Source organism: Dermacentor variabilis, chromosome 1, assembly GCF_050947875.1.
Source record: "Dermacentor variabilis isolate Ectoservices chromosome 1, ASM5094787v1, whole genome shotgun sequence".
Taxonomy (NCBI): Eukaryota; Metazoa; Arthropoda; class Arachnida; order Ixodida; family Ixodidae; genus Dermacentor; species Dermacentor variabilis.
In genome coordinates, this window is record NC_134568.1 from 49,336,298 (window position 1) to 49,358,497 (window position 22,200).

A 22,200-nucleotide genomic window follows, 5' to 3' on the forward strand; every position below is an offset into this window, starting at 1 on the left:
TGCTCGTTAGGCAGCAGGGATTAACTGAAGGCGCCCTGCAGTGTGCTGGGGTAGCGGTTATAGTACAAACAACAATGCATGACGTCAGGACACGATCTGGCAAACAGTGGGCGAAGGCGATTCTCCTTCCGCTGCATCGAGCCTCGTTTAGCCGAGGGCTTGTGTAGGTGTCACTGCGGCCGGGCGTTAGTAGTACAAACCTGTCACGCCGTAACGTGTAAAGGAAGCTCGTGATCCACTGCTTTTCAGCTGAACTCGCGCTATAACAGACCTCCACATTTCCCAACTTGCACGAGCCTGCGGCTCGAGCACTCTCGGTAACAGTTGGTCAGCGGAGGTCCAGCACTTCAAGCAAGGACCAAGAGAAGCACCCCCGCCGCGGTGACTCAGTAGCTATGTCGTTGCGCTGCTGAGCACGAGGTCAATGGTTCGATTTACGGCTGCGGCGGGCGCGTTTCTATGCGTAATGAACGCAGAACCGCTGGTTTGCTATGCTTTGGTCGCAGGTGGTCAAAATTGTGCCAGTCACTCCCAGTACGGCGTCACTCCTAACCCACTCTGCATCTCGGGACGTTGAATCTCACGACAATTTGTTTTCTAACAAAAGCACGCGAACCCTATACTGTTCTATCGCTCTCATTGTGTGTGCGTGTGTTGTATACTATGTATACCAGCGTGCACAGTGCGCACGGAGTGCGCTAAAGGACTAGGACTGGGCGAGGCACACAAGTACACCTACGTGTGTGTCCCTGCGTGTATCCGTCAGTTTTTTACCTTTAGTGCACAGTATGAATTACCAACTCCATCCTGAAGCAGCCCTCCATCGTGCACATCTCTGGCCAGGGACCAGAGCACGACGCACACTAACACGCTATCTGCCCCTGTTTCGCACTTCGGGTGAAAAGTGCAAATTTTCTGGCAAGCCATTATCATCGCAGACAGCCTTTGGCCGTCATCGAGAACGGTTGGTGCTGTAAATCTATGTTGCAAGTTGTTAATTCTTCGCAGTTCATCTCCCTTTAATAGCGCACGAAGTAATTATGCAGGTAATAAAACCATATATACTTTTTTTTAACCATTTCTACGCAACATACGCACGCTAACAGCCGTTATAGCCTGACCTGCAGATTGGTAGCCGTTGCTCGCTGACACGAAAAGCCCGAGTGTACCTTAGTCAGCGCATTTACCAAGGTTAGTGGAATAACTTCGGTCGTGTTTCGCGTGTAACTGAGCATAACAGCCTAGTCTGTAACTGGGGTTCATATTAACCGAGGTTGTGTGTCCGTGTGACAATTACCTTGCGTAACTTTGGGACACCTATAACCTGACACTTTACTTCAGTCGCCTGGTGCACTGGCCTAACTTACAAAAAAAAAGTAGATAATGAAAGTAAAAAAAATGAAATTGCATAAATAAAAGCTGAAAAACGGGTGTATCGTCATGAAAATTGTAGCCACTATAACAGTGAAGACAAACTCATCACAGGAGGCAGTTATTCTTGCAAGGAAGCCTGAATGGCTAGACATTAGGAAGTATAATTATAAAGGTATATCTGTATATATGAAAGAAAGAAAAGCGAAAACTTCCGTTACAGCTATGCGAAACATTCGCGTTGAAGCTTGCTGCGACTGGAGCCATTTCACAACAAACGGCATTTCCCCTTCTCCTCTACGCCTCTTTCTTTCTTTTCTTTCTTTTTCCACATGAAGAACGTGAGTCGTGACGTAATTGTATGGCCACACGTAGCCTCTGTTACTTGCACAGCGACTGTAGACCCAAAGAACACGGTTAAAGTCTCCGGCAACGCAGCATTGGGAACAATGAGCCGTGCCCAACAACTGAATTTTTCTTAATAAATGGTTGTTGTGTACCACGGATTGAGTCTGATTCTGCGAAGTCATAGTTGTACCAGTTTGCCAAGACTACGGTTCTTATGCACGTCACAAGTGGCATTGGGACCGGTTCAATATAAATGTACATAGTCAGTGGAGGTGAGCGCTGGAGGTTCAATGATGAAATAACTTCAAAGGACAACTTTCGAAAGCGAAAGGCATTAGTAGCCTAACAATGGGAAGTACATCGTCAGCCATGCCGTCCGTTTCAGCTGACAGTGCGCTCTTCGACTCGGCGTGTGGAATCTAGTTAAATACAATTTCACAGCGCTCCTTCACTCACTTCTTTCAAGTGCAGGCGTCTTGTGGGCTAGTTGCGGATAAATCACTCGTGCAGCACTCAAGAATGCTGACGCACTGAAGGAAACATGACACACAGCGCTGTCATGTTTGAGTCTGTGTGTCCTTGTACTTTAGCAATGCAAAAAGAAATGATCTATTTGCAATATGGCGCACCGTGTGCAATGCATAGGAAAACCTATCATACAAGACCAATGCATGCAGCCGCGTATACCATGAACGATTAGATGCTTGCTTGAGAAGCAGCACATACTGAATCAATGAAGCTGTAATTGGCTTTTGATCTTTTTTTTTTGCTGTTGTTTATGAAAAGAGTAGAGTGCATTGCGGGGAAGGAGAAAAGGTGTCATCAGTGCTTTGTGCTGTCTGTATGCTTAAACTGCCCAAATCTCTTCAGCTGCCACTAAAATGTTTCTCGCTGTGATACTATAAACTGTAGTCAGCAAAATGATTAACTCAAAACCAAGTTTCTAATGTATCTTCGCAGGATATACTTAATTAACAAGTTAACACTTCCATGCAACATTATGCCGGTGTACAGCATACGCGCTTGAAATAAATGCGTTCCGTAAAGGTAAACGACTGGGCCTGCAATAACAAACTTTGTAGTAGCACTGAAAAAAGTGCTGTCATGCGTATCAGCCACAACAAAACTACCGCGTGCCCAACCTACTTCTTCGGAGGCACCCCTTTGAAGACCGTTCGGGCCCTTCCCATTCTGTGTGTAACATTCAGCCCTTCTCTCGACTTTACCGCATATGTTGCCAGCACTGTATATACGGCTCGTCCCATTCTTGGATTTGTGACCCGTGCCTCCTTTCCCTGTGGACCTTAGGTTTTCCGAGCACTCAACACTTCTATCATTCTGCCACGGCTTGAGTATTGCTCATCAGTATAGCCCCTGTACCAAACTCACGTCGCTGACAAACTTGAGCTTGTTCAGCGCCGGGCATCACGCACCCTCTACTCCCGTATTTTCGGTCGTCGCAAGCTCATGCCAGCCTACGGGGATCGCCTCAAAGCCCTCAAATGACGCACCCTGCAACATCAGCGCAACATTGCACTAGCCCGTCTATTCTGCAGGGTGCTTGAAAGCTTTCTGGACAGCACTCATCTTTCTTCTTCAGTCCGTCTAAACAAGCGGTCAGGACAGCCTGAGCCCCATCACGTCTGTACGGCCCGACACCGCAACTTCACGCTTATATCTAGTATAGGGAGCTTTCTCCCCGCCCCTCTGGCCATTCGGACTCCTCTACCTTGCGACCGGACTGAATTGGCGCTCCTGCGCGCTGTGCACCCGTCGACTGACCAATTCTTTCCCTGTGTGTGTCTGTGATATGCTCTGCGAGTGAGAAAACGTTGTGCGTGCGTGCCTGTGCGTGCGTGCGTGCATGCGTGTGTGCGTGTGTGTGTGTGCGTGCGCGCGTCAGACGCTATAGCATACGAGCCTCAGTCTTCTTTCTTTAGCCTTACAAATTGTCTAGAGTGTCCTGTTACCGCTCAAATTATTATTATTATTATTATTATTATTATTATTATTATTATTATTATTATTATTATTATTATTATTATTATTATTATTATTATTACAAGGATCTACGACCACATTGAATGTGCTGAAGCCAGCATGACATGCAATTCAATATATTCCTGAAGCTTCGTGCGCTCTCACTCTTCTAAAGAGAGCGCCGCAGATGTATGTCTTCTTGATGAAAATGGCTATGTTGTCTTCAACACTTCTGATGTATTTGCAGAATATTCCTGTTTTGTACATGACGTAAAAGATGATTCAAGTAACCTTCCTTCTCAGTCTGGCACGGTGCGTACACTATCAGACATTGAAGACCTTGTTTTCAAGTGTATGAAGCGCCTAAACATTCCCTTTCTTGTGGTGCTGATGGTACTCCTCCCACACTGCTCAAGACATGTGGAAGCGTACTTGTCCCTGTCCTTACAAGCATTTTCAATAGTTCCCTGAAGTCTAGTACATTTTCTAGCAATTGGAAGGTAGCATGGATATTGCCCGTGCGCAGATCAAGTGCTAGAAGTGCCGTTACTAACTACCAGCCGATATCTATCCTCTATGCTGCATCAAAAGTGTTTGAATCAGTATTGTATTCTCTGCTTTCTGTTAGTGACAAGAATATTTAATAGATGAACAGCATGGCTTTGTATCCCGACGACTCAAATGTATTTAAGACTGTCAACAGCTTTCACGTCTGCAGTGACCTCCAAAAAGAATTTTTTTTCACTCTCAGACTGGTGCAGAATCAATAAGGTACCCTTAAACTCATACGCCCTTTCGTGATGCTCCACTGCCCAGGGTCGATGAAATTAAAATCTTGGTGTATGCTTCACATGTTAAATATGCACAACGTGCCCTTCACACTCTTGGAATTGTATGTCGTATATTGCATGATTTCCAATCCCCTGTTCTGTTTCTGAAATTGTATTACGCTGTGTGCCTTCCACTACTAGAGTATGCCTCTGTAGATTGGGGTGCAACGTGCAAATCTAATTCTGACCTCACTGAACGCGTCCAGAATAAATTTATATGTATCTTCAAGCACCACTTTTGCCATTCTGACGACCATAGTCTAGCCCTCTCAAATATACCTCAGCTCGCACCTTTAGGCTCAAGACTTAATTAATGCGACCTTTTGTTCCTGTATAAGGTGGCCCATGGCGTTAAACATTCCCTAAAGCTTCTTGATCATGTGCAATTTTCGTGCCGCGACAGCATACCAGGCAACATTCTGTAATCTTTGCCTGGGCTTGTTGCATTAAAGACTGTCCTACATATGGCTCGTCTCCAAAAAAAAAAAAAAAAAAAACATGTAATAAGTATTGTGTCTGTATTGATATATTTCTGATTTCATTTCTTGTGTTTTGTATATATGTATATAATCATGTATGACTGCCTCCCTTTTACGCTTCCTCGTTTTCTCTTTCCCTATATTTTTTCTCTGTCTCGCACTGTCTACCACATTTTTCTTCTCTGTACATTTTCTCTCGTGTATTACTTTTTAAGTGCGTCAGCACGAAGGCTCTCTAGCTGTTCCTGGGCACTATAATAAACTTTTGACGGAGTAATTGATTGATTATTTAATTATTATTATTGCAGTATAAAATAGTGTTTTTTAAAGAATGTACTAGTATATTGTTTCAGGGCAGTAGCTTTTGTTCAATATTGTTCTAGTGCGACAATTTTTTAATGCATCAATTAAGGAAATGCAATAAAACGCTATGTACCTGATCATATGCATTGTGCTATTAATTTCTCCTGAAGTTTAATAACGGTTGGCTACCGTGTCCAGTGTTGTGCAATGAAGCAATATGGCACAGCAATTATTGCGTACCTCACTGAACAAACTGAATGTCTCTCTCAAACAAACATCATTATGGGCTGAAAGCAATAAACAAACTGGTATTTTTAATTACAGCGAAGTTGCCTATGGGTAGGATCTGGAAAAAAAAAATCTGTCCGAGATGTTGAGAAAAACAAATCATGTGGGCCGATCCTGGTGACAGTGCAGAAAGGGTCCAAGCTCAATGGCACATAACCCTGTGGGCTCGGAGACCTGTAACGCGCCTTAAACTACTCTTGTCACACGTGGAACCAAAAGAGGTGCCAGGCACAAGGGTAAGAACAGATGTTTTTGAAAAAAATGTTTTGTAGAACTCTTTCAAAAAGGACTGATAAAAAATCCTCGGCGCCAACCACGCAAACGTGCTAGTGCCACTGCTCCCGCGTTAGTCGTCGTCGTCTTCTTCCACAGCTGGCTTCGTTGCCGCTCGTCATTCCAGCGTCGCATTCCACTTCTCTTCTGTCATCGTAATGAGGAGGCTGCGTTTACAGGGGTATTGAGCCATTGCTTAAGGGGACATGAACCATTCATTGTCTTACGTGGCGGACACATTTAATAACAGAGGTGACACGCGAATGTGTGTGCGTACCTATATCGCCACGATGGCCACAGGTTAGGGCAATAAATATGCTCGTACCTTCGTTCAGTATTCTGGGTCACCTCTGTGTCGTGCGCTAAACAGCTTCGCTGGTCATCTTCACATAGTAGAAGGGCTCTAACTTTTTTTGTGTGGTGACTTGAATTGTATAAATTGTGAAAATCACCAGTTTATGCCTATCTTTTTTGATATTATGCATATGAGCCACCCTCATACACTCGAATAAGTGCTTCAATAGTACGACTTAGCAAAGTCGAACGAAAGAAACCTATTAAAACCCTCCGATTCTGAAATTTGTAGTACCTGACGGTATGTCGTTTCATCAATGTCGCGAAAGACAGACTTGACATGTTGAAGCCAGTTATGATAGAACATGGCCTTTACGCAGTGAAAACTTTTCTTGCTATACACTCAATGCCTCTCAATGTGGAGGCCTCCCGATGCGGTGTTGATGCTTCAAAACAACTTGGAAAAATAAATAAGTTGCTCCATGGGCAAGGTTAGACAGAAACGAGAATCAGGAGGAGACAAGCTACGAATTTGGTAAATTTTAACTGTTCTAAATGTTTTTTTTTTTTTTGTGAACGCTAAAGGTGTTTCAATTATGTTTAACTGATTTTCTCAGAACCCACTTTTTCGGGTTTCTTTCACACGACGGCCTAGGTCCACTGGTAAGAATTGAGGGGAGGTTTACCTGTGCTGCATATTGCCCATTGCTCGAGCACCAGATGATCCAGATGGGTATTATTTTTTCCAGCAGGCCTTGTCGTCCGTTCACACGGCGAAGGACGTGGCACGCCTTTTGGACGAGCCAGAGGTAATGCAAGTTCAATGGTGCACGAAAGGTGCACGATATGAACATTATAGAGCGTGTTTGGGACCGTATCAAAGTGAACCTTTCGAAGTTGTGCCTGGACATGGCGACCACCTACCAACGGTAACAAGCAATGGAAGAGTGAAAGCGCCTTCAGCGTGGCACCACGCCTTCATCGAGGCACTCTACGGGTCTCTGCCTCAGAGAGTGGAGACCGTCATTCAAGCCGGCGGTTGCATGACGCCTTATTGGGCCACCGAATGCACAAAGGACAAAAAAAAAAAAAATACCATACGCGGTGGGACGATGCTGCTGCCCTATTTCGCGTACTTTTATATTTTTTGACATTTAGCATGCGCCAATAAATTTGTTTTCGATTAACCCTTACGGGTAGTTTTTTTTTCTTTACAAGATTTACGACAGAGCAAAATCTGAGTAATACAACACCCCAGTGCGACTTGTCAGACAATGCGTAAGCATTATTTCCAGTCGCTCGCACTCATGCAGCGAATGATTGAGTGAGTGGCTGAGTTACGCACACCGCGGTTCACTGTGTCGAGGATAACGGAGTGGGCTCCAAGTATTGTAATTACCTGCTGCAATTACCTAATTGTAGAACCTAATTATCCGGAATTAGTCTTATTGGGCGAAATTAATGTAACTGTAATCAATCGGAATTAGGGTGTAATATTGTAATGTGAATTACTTTTCATTGCACTTATTATTTTTGATTGGGCTTAAGTATTGTAATCGTAATTAATCTTAATTATTCCTGGATAACCTTAATGAGTTTAATATTAATCAATCGAAATTAGGCTCGATTAATCATAGGTACCTTTACGTAGCCTTGATTAGGCTTAATTTGTGTAACCTTACTTACTCTTGATTATGCCAATTAACTAATTATTTCATTAGTTATACTCTCCGTTAGGGTCCCTTACCCTTCGTTACTCTTACGGAGTCTTATTTAGGCTTATTTGATTTCATTGTAATTATTCTTATCAGATTTTCGTTAACCTTAATTACTCTGAATACCGTTTCAGTGCACACTATATATTGTCACAACCATAGGCGCCGACTACGAGAGGGCTCCGGGGCCTGAGCCCTCTCCGGGCGGTGCCAAAGCCCCCTTCACCCCCACCCCGCACACACACACCTAAAGTGCCACTAACAGAGCTTTGTCGATCACCCACATCATTTGAGGTTTCTATTGACTTGCCTTGACCTTTTCACTTCATATTTTACTGGGGCTAATAGTTTACTGCATCATCGTTGGCGCAGACGCGCACGACTTGTAATTCCTACCTTCGCTTTATTTCTGCAAATCCTGACAATAGACACGCGCATTAGAAGCACTAGCGGCGGCTGCCTCATCCGTCTTTTTTCACTTCAACATTGTTTTAAATTTCCACTGTAAACAGCTTGCACGCAAACAATATATTTAAGTATACACACAGGGCAAAGTTTATTATATTTTTGAAAGAGATGGAGGTAGCGAATTAAAAATTATTCCAAAGGTATGCATAACATATGCCTAGAGAATAAATATGTTGGTGTATGTTCGCCCCGCTTCAAATTGCTTTTCGTGCTTTTTTGCTTATGAAGATAACCTATAGACTTCAGTGACCTCTTCAGCAGCCTCTGTCAATGCTGTGTGAAATGCACGTGAATGTTGTGTGTCTCAGTATTGCTTCTCTTCCCAGTAACACTGACGACTCATGAAAGAAAAACATTTAAAATAATGTATAACGTTTATTAGGAATGGAAACATCGTCAGTTGCATGCAAAGGACATAAATACATACAGGGTGTCCCAATTAACTATCAAGAACCAAGGTTTAAAGAAAGAGCAATGCGTTATTCGAAGAAAACCTAGTGCATATTGTTTACAGTACAGTGGAGAACCTGCCAGTAATTGTTTCGTTACTGAAATTTAATTAGGTAATTGTAATGAATTATCTAACTCGAGACGTACTATCCCAATTATCAAAGTGTCAATGAGGCATTTGAAGGCATATCCAAGGGACATCTAGCTGCGGTATTTTCAGCGACGTACTAATTGCGTACACATTTTTTTTCCGGCTGATAAATGAAGCCCGCGAAATTCGGAGAATACTACGTGACTGTCCTCCCACCCGGATCATAAAGCAGCACCCTCGAACAGGCTCTCTCTGAGTTATCCAGAACGAAGTAAAGGAAGTAAAGAAAAACATCGTGATTAATCTGGTGCCTTATCTGCCGCCCCCCGGCCGAAGTAACACGTCGCGTTTGGTGTTAGTTGGAAACAAGTTGTGATAGCTGCTGTGTTAGCGTAGATAAAGTACGCGGATGTTTTTTGTTTTGTTTTTTGCCATAAAACCTATCACCACAAAAGCGAATTGACGTCAGTGCAAAGGTTTAAAGGTGCGTTTTTTTTCGTCCCAGTCGTTATGTGTTTCTCTAATGAGCAGAAGGTAAACATGATCCTTGCCTTGGGATCTCCAAATGGCAACAAGAGAAACTTAGAGCGATAAAAACGCAAAGGACGTGAAAGAAGAAACACACTACACGCGCTCAATGCATTACCAAGTAGACCACCTATCCATCCTTTTGGCAACGAGAGGGAGGCCGCAAATATATATCAGTCATGGAAGTGTGGCGGTAGACCAAAAGCATCGACTATCTTCAGAAATTATGAAAACCTGAGACAAACCGGCAACTTCAAAAAACAACGGCGGAGGACTCCATCTTTGAGTGCTAGCCTACGCACGGATGTTCTAGCATTTATGGCCTCAAACCCTCATGCTAGCGTGCGGGACGTGGCCGCCCAGGCACCGATTTCCAAGTCATCAGTTTGGAGGATTCTAAATGACAAGGCCTTTCAGCCGTACCACATCAACCAGCACCAATGCTTGTAAGATAGGGACCAGCAGAACCCTCTAGATTTCTCGGATTGGGGACTCACAAAAGCCGATAAGTTACTGGACTTTTTGAACATCATATGCACAGATGAAGCCGATTTTCGCAGAAATGCCTAGGCAAATTTGCATAATGCACAGTATTGGAGGGACTCCAACCTACACTGGGCAAAGCGCAATCGGCACCGGTACCAGTGGTCGCTCCATGTGGGGTTCGTAATTTACGCCGGTGCTATAATCTGTCCCATCTACTTCGATCATCCACTGATTGGACAGCGTTACGTGAACGAAATCCTTGAAGGAGTGGTGGATGAGTTTCTCAGCGAAGTCCCGCTGTCACGTCTTCCACTTCTGTGGTATCAGCGAGATGGGCCACCCGCACACAGCAGCAGCCGAGCACGAAACTGGCTGGATGCGACTTTTCATTCGCAATAGATTGGAAGGCACGGGCCTGTAAATTGGCCGGCTAGGTCACCTTATCTCTCTCCGCTCGATCTTTTTCTTTGGGGTTATGGGAAAGATCGTGCTTACATGATCGAGACGGACGTCAGATTACTTCAAGGCACGGATAACGGATGTCTGCCATAGAATTCCGGCGTCGGTCATCAAGAAAGCCACTCAAGATGTGACAAAACGGACACAGTAATGCGTAGCTGCAAAAGGAGACCTATTCGAAGACGTCCTCTAGGCTGGTGCTCAACGGAGCTTACGAATTCATAGATAATAAGGGCAGACTGAAGTCTGACGTTTTTTTTTTTTTTTTTTTTTTGTGCAGACATCCTGATTGCCAATTCGGCTCATTTAGAAGTGGTATATTTACTTTCATGAACGCATCGGTTCTGCCTTTTCACTACACGTTGGTCGCTTCCCGGTCTGTTTATGCCGCTTTTATTTTTGACACGAACATGTTTTTGCAGCACGCATACACATTCATGAAAAATAAAACGCTCGCTTTAATTTGGCTTTGGTCCGAAACAAGTTTCTGGCACGAAATATGCGTTCGCGCACACTCTTTCGATGCGGTGCGAGCTATGCCGGGATTTCGAAACATCCTATGCCTATTACATTGGTTTTCGCGTTTTGTGCGGGGTCAGAGTGACGATTCGGCCGCGTTATCAAGGGTGTTTTGAATCGCACCGCTGGTACGATCTGTTGGGAACTCGGCGCTGACGCCCGTGGTTGTACCTGGGTCGCAAGCCCCAAGGGTAGCGTTGGCCTGGCGGCCTGGGGTACAACTGGAAGCATCCGAAGGTCCCGGCAAAGCATGAGTCGACTGGTAACAACAAAACAACTTGTTTATTTTAACATTGCAAAGAGTTGGCGGTCAGGTTGACCGAAGTAGAGAGACGGGAGAGCACTTTACTCCACAGAAGAAATCGGAGCCCTCCTCTTGGCGTCCGGGGGCAGCTGTTTTTATACTCTCGCAGTTGAGGGCAAGAAGGAACCCCTCAAAAGACGAGCACGTGAATGTACAATGGGCTAATGGTGACGCACACTGTCGTAGCGCTGCCGTAGCACCATGTCGAGCACAATGTCGTAGCACCCTGTCGTAGCGCTGCCGGTCGGGCACAATGACTGTAATGAGAGGATGATCCCTGCTTTCGCATCGCCTGGTTCGGGCACAATGACTGGAAGGAGAGGGTGCCCCTGCTGTCGCATCGCCTTGTTCAGGCACAATGACTGGAAGGAGAGGGTGATCCTTTGCGGTCGCATCGCCGCAGTCGCGCCTGGAAACACCTGGCGATGAGCGTTGCGGCGACGACGATCGGGCCAAAATGTCTGCCGCCCCGCCGCAGTCGCGCCGGCAAAACCACGTGTCGCAGGCGAAACGCAACAGACCGCCCCGCCGGGGGAAGGAGATCCCGATGGACAGGGGACTGCATCCGCTGTCCGGAGGGATGTCGCTCGATGATGCTCATAACCGAAGTCGGGCGTCCCTCGACGTTTCTTGAGCGCAGCGCACAGAGAAGGCCTCGTTCTCTCGTTCAGGTTCGCACGGGACACTGCAAAGTGACTTCGGGAGAGTTCACATTTTTGTTCTCGTTCCCGGCAAGCGTTGGAACTACGCTGAAACTCAACCGCTCAGTCAGCAAGCACGGCACAACCCTCACTAAGCCCTGCCAGGCTCTTTCCCCTTTTTATACCACTGCCTAGTTCCCTACAGTAGTCTAGCATCACTCAGAACGCGTCCACAAATTGAAAAATTGCACTAAAAAGCATATCATCACTTTGAAACACTAAACAAAAGCAATATGTTAAAAAAAATCCTGCCTCAGGAAGAAAAACATCAGTAACAAACAATTTTGAGGCTGATTCCCACGTTAGGGGCTTCGACTTAAGCCATCGGCGTTACCGTTGAGACTCCCCTTTTTGTAACGCACCTCAAAGGAATATTGTTGTAAAGCGAGGCTCCAGCGCAGGAGGCGGCCATTTTTGGGAGAGATGGTCTGCAGCCATTGGAGAGGGCAGTGATCCGTCTCAATGATAAACCTCGAGCCGGCTAGATAGCATGACAATTTCTGAACGGCCCACACGAGACACGCACACTCTTTCTCGGTGGCGCTATACGCCTGCTCACGACTGGTCAGCTTACGACTAGCATACAGGACGGGGTGTTCTACTTCTCCATTTTCCCGTTGGCACAGTACAATGCCCATGCCTCGCTCACTAGCATCGCACTCAACAACGAACCCTTTTGTATAGTCTGGCGATCGTAGCACAGGCTGGTTTGTTAGGGCACTCTTTAGGGCGCTAAAAGCTCTTTCCTTTGTCTCGTCCCAGACGACTGTTTGAGGCTCTGTTTTTCTTAGAACATCCGTCAGGGGAGCCGCGATATCAGAGTACCTAGGGATGTACCTCTGATAGTAGCCGGCGACACCCAAGAACGACCGAATATCGGTCTTGGTGCGCGGTTGCGGAAAGTCTCGCACAGCGGCCACTTTTATTTCAGAGGGGCGGCGACGACCCTGACCAATCACGTGACCGAGGTAGACAACCTCGGCCTGTGCTAACTGGCACTTAGGAGCCTTGACTGTCAAGCCCGCTTCGCGCAGGCGGGTTAGCACTGCCCGCAAGTGTGCCATATGCTCAGACCAGGATGCGGAGAATATCGCTACGTCGTCTAGATACGGTAAAGCGAATTCTTGCTGTCCCCGCAACACTTTATCCATGAGACTTGAAAAACAGTATGGCGCGTTCTTCAAACCAAAACTCAACACTTTAGGACGGAATGTTCCCATTGGTGAAATGAACGCCGCATACCTACTAGCCTCTTCTGTAAGTGGAACCTGCCAATAACCCCTGACAAGATCTAGGGTGGAAGTAAACTGAGCGCTACTAACTTTCTCAAGGCGCTCCTCGATGTTAGGGATCAGATAAATGTGATCCTTAGTGATGGAATTAAGCCTGCGGTAGTCGACGCAAGGACGAGGTTCCTTGCCCGGTACCTCAACTAAAATCAAAGGGGAGGTATAATCACTCTCACCTGCCTCAATAACACCAAGCTGTAGCATTTTCTTTACCTCAGCCTCCATAATATCGCTCTGGCGGGGTGACACCCGATACGCCTTGGATCGTACTGGCTCTGGGGAGGTAAGTTCTATATCATGAGTAAGTACAGAAGTCCTACCAGGCCTCTCAGAGAACAGACCTTGAAACTCTTGTAAGAGCTGGTGTAGTTCGGTTTTCTGTTCAGGCGACAGCGATGCTCCACTGACTAAGTCACTAATGACTTGACCGGTGTCTTCCCTGTTCGTCACTGAGCCTAGTCCCGGAAGCTCGACCGGAAGCTCTTCAGGAACGTTTACCATCATGCACACCACTGCTTCCCTTTGTCTATAAGGTTTGAGCAGATTACAGTGGTAAACTTGCTGTGCTTTCCGCTTTCCTGGCAGACTTACCACGTAGTTAACGTCCGACAGTTTCTGAACAATTCGTGCTGGGCCCTCCCACTGCACGTCTAGTTTGTTGTTTAGCGATGTGCGCAATATCATGACCTCATCGCCCACCTCAAAACGACGGGCCCTGGCTGTCCGATCATAATAAACCTTGGCCCTCTGCTGGGCCTTTGTCATTGCTTCACCTGACAACTCCTGTGCCCTTCTTAAGCGTTCGAGGAGCTTAAGTACGTACTCCACCACGACTGGGTCGTCGCCCCTACCTTCCCATGATTCTCGAAGCATGCGAAGCGGAGACCGAAGCGAGCGACCGTACACCAGTTCAGCTGGCGAAAACCCCGTAGCTGCATGCGGCGCGGTCCTTAATGCAAACATCACCCCAGGCAGACACAGCTCCCAGTCAGTTTGATGTTCAAAACACAACGCTCTCAACACGCGCTTCATGACGGAGTGGAGCTTCTCAACGGAATTCGACTGTGGGTGGTACACTGAGCTGTGTAGCAGCTTTACCCCACACCTTTCGAGAAAAGTTGTCGTCAAAGCGCTAGTAAACACTGTGCCCTGATCTGATTGGATTTCCGCAGGAAAACCAACTCGCGCAAATATGGACAGTAGTGCATTGACTATCTCAACTGAGCTGAGTTCTTTAAGCGGCACTGCTTCAGGGAACTTTGTCGCTGGGCAGATCACAGTCAAAATGTGTCTGTACCCCGTGGCTGTTACCGGCAGAGGTCGCACTGTATCAATAACGAGCCGTCTAAAAGGCTCCGTAATGATAGGTACCAATTTCAACGGCGCCCTTGATTTGTCCCCTGGTTTGCCCACCCGCTGACAGGTGTCACATGACCTTACGAAATGGTCTGCGTCCCGAAAACACCCTGGCCAATAGTACTCTTGCAAGAGACGGTCCTTAGTTTTCTTAACTCCTAGGTGTCCGGACCACGAACCCCCATGCGACAAGCGCAACAGATCCTGACGATAGCATTGAGGCACGATCAGCTGATCGAACTCCACTCCTCTGCGGTCTAGATACTTCCGGTACAGGACTCCACCTCTTTCCACAAAACGCGCAGTTTTCCTGGCGATACCTTCTTTGACATTGCAGCGTATGTTTTCTAGGCTACCATCCTTCTTTTGCTCGGCTATCAAAGCCGACCGGCTGACTTTTAGCAACCTATCAAGTCCGTCTGACGTAGGCGCGATGAGCAAATCAGTAGATAGCTCTTCTAACTTTCCCGTGTCGGGCGTTTCCTCTCCAGTATCTGGCGCCTATAACGTTACAGACTCAAGTTTATTCAGTTCGGGCGTGCTCGGAATATCAGCTTGCTGCGCCTCTGACCCTTTTTCGTTGTTTGATAACGTCGGCCCCGCAACTACCGCCTTTGCAGCGAGCTCCCGAACCTTCGATCTGGTTAAGGCCTGAACACTAGCTTCACCAAACAAAAGCCCCTTCTCGCGCAGGAGGTGATCGGACCTGTTTGAAAATAGGTACGGGTACTGGGGTGGCAGCATAGATGACACTGCCGCCTCTGTCTCAAGCGCTCCGAAAGGTCCTTCAATAAGCACCTTTGCTACTGGCAGACACACGCTATGAGCTTCCACGGCTTGCTTGATCCACGCGCACTCGCCCGTGAACATATGGGGTTCTACATAAGACGGGTGAACTACATCCATCGTAGCTGCGGAATCGCGAAGCACTCGGCACTCTTTCCCGTTCACGAGGAGGTCTCGCATGTAAGGCTCGAGAAGCTTCATGTTCTCGTCAGTGCTGCCTATTGAAAAAAACACAACTTTTGGTGTTGTTTCCGGACACTGCGCCGAAAAGTGACCCGGCTTCTAGCACGTATAACAAACGCGCGCTCGCCTCATCTCGAACCGCTTTCTGCGTTTGGCTGCCGCCGTCTCTTTACGTTTGGTCGGACTGCTTTCACTCGCATCCTCACTACGCGTGTTCCCCTTTGCTCTCATGGGTGTGAACTTCGGCCTCTCGAACTTCGAGCCAAATTCACCCTTTTGACCGTCCTTAGCTCCGCGAGCCCGACGCGTCACAAACTCCTCGGCTAGCTCAGCGGCTTTAGCCACCGTACAAACGTCTGGCCTATCCAAGACCCAGTATCGCACGTTCTCCGGTAACCGACTATAAAACTGTTCTAGCCCGAAACACTGCAGAACTTTATCGTGGTCACCAAACGCTTTTTCTTCTTTGAGCCACTCCTGCATGTTTGACATAAGCCTATACGCAAACTCTGTATATGACTCACTTTTGCCTTTCTCATTTTCCCGAAACTTCCGACGGAACGCTTCCGCAGACAGCCGGTACTTTTTTAGCAGACTCGATTTTACTTTGTCGAAATCCTCTGCCTCCTCTCTATCCAAGCGAGCGACTACGTCGGCCGCCTCGCCGGGTAACAAAGTGAGCAAGCGCTGTGGCCACGTTTCCCGAGAGAACCCCTGCTTCTCGCACGTTCGCTCAAAGTTAACCAGGAACAAACCAATGTCCTCTCCAAGCTTAAACGGCCGCATCAGGTCAGTCATTTTGAACAATACTCGTTCTCCTGCACCGTGTGCCTGACTTCCATTACGAGCGCGTTCCATCTCTACCTCGAGACGCTTCATTTCCAAAGCGTGTTCGCGCTCTTCTTTTTTCTCTTGTTGCTCTCGCTCTTTCTGTTCTTTACGTTCACGCTCTTCTTTTTCTTTCTGTTCTTTAAGTTCGCGCTCCTGTCTCTCTTTTTGCTCTTTAAGTTCGCGCTCCTGTCTTTTTGACCTCTCCTCAATAGTCTCAAGGCATTCCGACAGCTCGTCATCCTCAGCCTCTAACTCAAGAATAGCCTTTAGCAGTTCAGGTTTTCTTAGTTTGTCTGAGACATCCAGACCCAACTCTCTTGCAAGCTCCAACAATTTCGGTTTGCGCAACGACTTCAAATCCATGGCTGCTCTGAATGCTGCTTTCTCTACTGCCTATTATTGTCTTGCCGCAAACTAACCCGGCAGCAACGACAACCACAATTACCAGCTCTGTTTCTGACACTAACAAAAGCCTGGCAAAGCTCAGAAGAAGAAAGTCCCGCACTCACCAAACCTCGCAGGCAGGAATTCCGCGCAGTCGTTCCGCTGCAGGCAACCAGTCGTCACACAGGGCTCGTTGCACTGCTCCCGGATCGTCGTTGAGCTGCTCAGCATACAGTCAACTGCATCTCTTCGCTGCTGGCCTCCGTTGTCGCGATCTCACCGCTGGCAGACAGTTGTTTGAAGTCGGAGGCGATCTCACTGCTGCCAACCAGATGTTTGAAGTCGGAGGCGATCCCACCGCTGCCACCAGATGTTTTGAATCGCACCGCTGGTACGATCTGTTGGGAACTCGGCGCTGACGCCCGTGGTTGTACCTGGGTCGCAAGCCCCAAGGGTAGCGTTGGCCTGGCGGCCTGGGGTACAACTGGAAGCATCCGAAGGTCCCGGCAAAGCATGAGTCGACTGGTAACAACAAAACAACTTGTTTATTTTAACATTGCAAAGAGTTGGCGGTCAGGTTGACCGAAGTAGAGAGACGGGAGAGCACTTTACTCCACAGAAGAAATCGGAGCCCTCCTCTTGGCGTCCGGGGGCAGCTGTTTTTATACTCTCGCAGTTGAGGGCAAGAAGGAACCCCTCAAAAGACGAGCACGTGAATGTACAATGGGCTAATGGTGACGCACACTGTCGTAGCGCTGCCGTAGCACCATGTCGAGCACAATGTCGTAGCACCCTGTCGTAGCGCTGCCGGTCGGGCACAATGACTGTAATGAGAGGATGATCCCTGCTTTCGCATCGCCTGGTTCGGGCACAATGACTGGAAGGAGAGGGTGCCCCTGCTGTCGCATCGCCTTGTTCAGGCACAATGACTGGAAGGAGAGGGTGATCCTTTGCGGTCGCATCGCCGCAGTCGCGCCTGGAAACACCTGGCGATGAGCGTTGCGGCGACGACGATCGGGCCAAAATGTCTGCCGCCCCGCCGCAGTCGCGCCGGCAAAACCACGTGTCGCAGGCGAAACGCAACAAGGGGCTTTAGCTATAAATGGGATCGTAGACCTTGAAAGACGGATAATAAGTGTGAACATGTTCCTATGGGTGGGCAGCGCAACCCCGACGAAAGACGAGAGGAAGTGTGACAGGTGTATAATACATCTGTCAAACGGACGCGGCTAAAGTCCTTTGAACTCCATTCAACCAAGGACGTCTTTATCTCGAGGGAGGTGCGCGTCGTGTCACATGGTAGTCCTTTAGCAAAGGAAGTTTAAGGAAGTTCCTAGCGAAAGGAGATGGAAGATCTCCCTTGCAGACTGAAGAGAGTACTCTTGTTCCCAGCGTGCTTGAATATCGAATCAAGAAATCACCCTCATTTTTATTAATTTCACTTTTACCAGCAATTATAACTGTTTTTATTGCATATAATATAGTATTTGAGCACTGACAAAGATATTTGAGTCGAGCAGCTACATTCGACTCTCGAACCGGGCCATTTTTAAAATGCAATGCATAAATAATTGTATTTTGTAAGAAAAGACAAGTAACCAAAACTTTTTAGCTATATATAACGTGTTTCTTTCATGACTGCGTACGAGGTGAGCAGCGCCTAATGGGTGCCCAGCGGCAGCTTTCAAAAGCTCGCTTATAAGCCGTGTGACACGGAGCTAACTCCTTTGAGATGAAACTCCCTTGCGGTCCTTTAAGGGAAGGAAGTTTGAAGGAGATCCGAGTTGCCCGTATGACACGGGTAGTCTGCGCTCGTATTGTGTACTTCCTCTCATCTTTCGTCAGCGTTGCGCTGCCCACCCATAGAAACATGTTCAGTCACCAACTCGCCCAGCTTGCCGTGTTAATTCAATAAGCGTGAGGTAGAAATGAGAGGAAGGAATAGCTGCGAATCCGCGAAACTTTCTGTTGGTGCTCCTTCCGTACCATTATCAAGGTGATGCGCGGTCCGTTGAGGTTTGCGACAAGGAATGCAGTTGCTTTCAATCAACTTTTTCGAAGGCTGTGCTTTATTATGCGAGTGGGAGCGCACTCACGTGGTATTTTTCATACTTCGTGAGGTTTCTTTGCCAGTCAGAAAAAATTGTGCGCAACACCGCATTTAGATGTCATCTTGGGGTGCCTACAAATGCCTCGTTGACACTTTGAAAATTAGGTCAGTACTTCTCGAGTTAGATAATTAGTTGCAATTACTGAATTAAATCTCAGTAACGAAATAATTACTGGCGGCTACTCCACTGTACTGGAAACAATATGCACTAGGTTTTCTTCTAGTAACGCAACTGATCTCTTTTTTTTTAAGTCTTGGTGCATGATAATTGGGAAACACTGTACAATTCAGTCAGTGACCGAAATGAGGCCAAGCCAGATTCACTCGAAATCAGAATGAACAGCAGTCATGCGCTGCAGCGCTTATACTCAGACTCACAAGAGAGAGAGAGAGAGAGAGAGAGAGAGAGAGAGAGAGAGAGAGAGAGAGAGAGAGAGAGAGAGAGAGAGAGAGAGAGACTGCAGTTTCGCCTGAAAGGCGAATCAGTATTAGTGATAGCCAAGTGTACGACAATTTACGCGAAGAAAGAACACACGACCGAGAGGAGTCAGGCTGTGAAATTGAACTGTCTCCTACTATGAGGTCTACTGTCTACTACTGTCTCCTATATAAGGTACTGTGTGTGTGTGTGTGTGTGTGTGTGTGTGTGTGTGTGTGTGTGTGCGCGCGTGTGTGCGTGCGTGCGTGCGTGCGCGCGCGCGCGGAGGGGAGGGAGTTCGGAAAACTGGTCGGGACCCAGCTACCCGGAAAAATGAAAGCTCTCCGCCTATGGTCACAACCATGAATCTGAGTAATCATGCATAGTCATGAAGCATTCTCATATACGGGGTGTTACACTTGAGCCAAACCTTAAGAATATGCAAATGCTACGTGGCTGGACTGAACCAAGGTAAAGTTAACGTCGTTTGCCGTCGCTTGGAGGCCTGAGTTTATTTTTTGCATTCCGCCTAATTGCATAATTAGTCTTAATTGCTTAAGCACGTTCTCGATTATTATAATTAGATGAAAAGTGCACATGAGAAGATTGTATAGCAGCATGAAAAACTCCCGATACATGTTTCTCTTGCTCAATAAGTGCTACATAAAAGAGTTTTTCCGAGCGTGAAAGAAGCCCATGAATACAATACTAGCTAAGTGCCTCAAATTTGCGCAATAATTTTGCGTTCAGTCGCGGGCTTATTTCATGCCCGGAAAAACGCGTTTATGTAGCACGTATTGAGCACCATAAAGCTGTATCGGGAATTTTTCATGTTGCTCTACAATTTTCTCATTGACAGTTTTATACATAGCTATAGAAATCGAGAAGGTGATTAATTAATTAAGACAGTACGCAATTAGTCGGAATGAAAAAAAATCTAAGTATCTCCAAGCGGCGGCAAACAAGATTACTTTGGTTTGGTCCAGCTGCGTGCAGCATTTGCATATATTTAGAGTTTGGCTCAAGTTGCGTGAAACACCCTGTATACCCTATAGGACCCCATACATGCATGCCTTATGGAGCGGATAGTGTCACGCGTTACAGGCAGATGGACAGATTTCCGACGGAAGTAGTCCTAGAATGCTTGCGCATTGAAACAGTGCTACTTTTGACACCACGCTTCGGCGCACGTAGCCTCGAAACCTAACCTAACCTTACCCAATCCAACCTAACCCCAATATGAAACGGTATTATCAATGTGCGCTGGCGATGTAAAGTTCCGCACTTTGTACAAACGGACGCCTGGTGGGAGCGACCTTGGTGAGAGTGCCAACAATTATTAAAAATTAAATTATGGGGTGTTACGTGCCAAAACCACTTTCTGATTATGAGGCACGCCGTAGTGGAGGACTCCGGAAATTTTGACCACCTGGGGTTCTGTAAGGTGCACCTAAACCTAAGTACACGGGTGTTTTCGCATTTCGCCTCCATCGAAATGCGGCCGCCGTGACTGGGATTCGATCCCGCGACCTGGTGCTCGGCAGCCAAACACCATAGCCACTGAGCAACCACGGCGGGTTATTTCCCCTTTCAACTTTGTTTGAGACGGTGGCCGCCACGTATCGCCCATAGCAGGGTTCGAGGCTGTCTGACACGCGCTACGCTGGGTTCCTGCTCGTATTGCACACGATAGTACCCCCCCCCCCCCGCCCCGTATGATTGCGCCCCCGTGTCGTGCACTTTCTCGCATCCGTGATGCAATCTTAGCAGATTGCAACGTGGCACCATCGGGAAGAAAGTGAACTCCTTGACTGCAGCAGGAGCTTTAGATGAGTCAGAATGCAAGGATGGATGAACAAATGAATTTAAGAAGTAAGGAAGCAACAAGCAAGCAAGCAAGTCGCTAATGATGTTCCGATTGTTTGCGCTCAGTACGAAAACGCTTGTGCGTACGTACCTATACGGAAACACAACGAGCAGCCCGTTGAGCGCCGAACTAAAACAGCGGAGAAGAGGGGCGCCGTAAACTTAATGCTTGCCGACGAGGTCTTCCATTCGCGGCTCCTTGAAGCGATAATGGGAAAGGAAACGCGGGCTTTCGCACGCACCAAGAAACGCGCGCTGCTAGGCCGCGCGCGTTCACTCTTTCGGAAGAGCGGCATCGAAAGGCCGCGCATTCTTTTCGCACCGCCGCTGCGACGCGGATTAATCGCTCCCTCGTAAGCCCGGCGACATTGAGCCATTCTCTCAGCTTCGCACGGCACGCGCAGTTACGCGATGAGCCATCGCGGAACGGCACGAATGCAATACCTGGACCGGGGATGTCACAGCACATACTCGTTACATAGCGGCGCTGCGTTTCAGCTGACCCTTGTGCACGACGCGCTTCCGTGTGCAAAAGTACGAGATCTGCAGCCTTTGGTTGGAATATATATGTGGACAACTACACTACACCATAAGCAACAAACAATCATCGAACCGCCATCAGTAACCGCACTAGCGCGGTTCAGTTGAGAGAGGAGGTGGAGACGGGAAGGGGGTTCTCGTATTTTTGTACACGACCGCACAAAGCTTGCTCCATCTTCACACGATACGTTAGGCAGTGCACTACTAGCCACAATGCGTGTCGGAGCCATTTAAATGGCATCCTTCTGCGACCGCAGAGCGCCAAAGCTCCGTAGAACGTAAGAAATGCCCTTGGTCCTCACCCTTCATTGGCTTCGAAGCGCGAGACATGCGACAGGAGCGGCACCACACGGCTCAGCCACAGTCATGGTTAAGGTAACCACTGCGCACTGTACCTTTTTAGTTTACTTTTGCAGGTGATTTACGAAGAAGGTTTCAAGCTAGGCTGCGGCACTAGGTGTTAAGAATTATTGCTCAAGGCGCATTTCGCAGCGTATGTGAACCAGTCGGCCGCGGGCAGTTTGCTACAGGAAACAAGAGAAGACGAAAT

At 47.5% G+C, this 22,200-nt stretch overlaps 1 protein-coding gene and 1 long non-coding RNA gene across 2 annotated transcripts in view; one reads left to right on the plus strand and one right to left on the minus strand.

Annotated features, from left to right (window-relative positions):
* Nucleotides 1-7,359, plus strand: part of LOC142577424 (uncharacterized) — a 55,392-nt gene extending 48,033 nt beyond the window's left edge. The window contains exon 2 of the long non-coding RNA XR_012827038.1: nucleotides 6,916-7,359. This is a non-coding gene — a long non-coding RNA (uncharacterized LOC142577424). The remainder of the gene's footprint in view (nucleotides 1-6,915) is intronic.
* The window catches only part of LOC142577340 (SH2 domain-containing protein 4A-like), a 419,980-nt gene that overhangs the window by 307,236 nt on the left and 90,544 nt on the right, over nucleotides 1-22,200 (minus strand). The window lies entirely within an intron of this gene.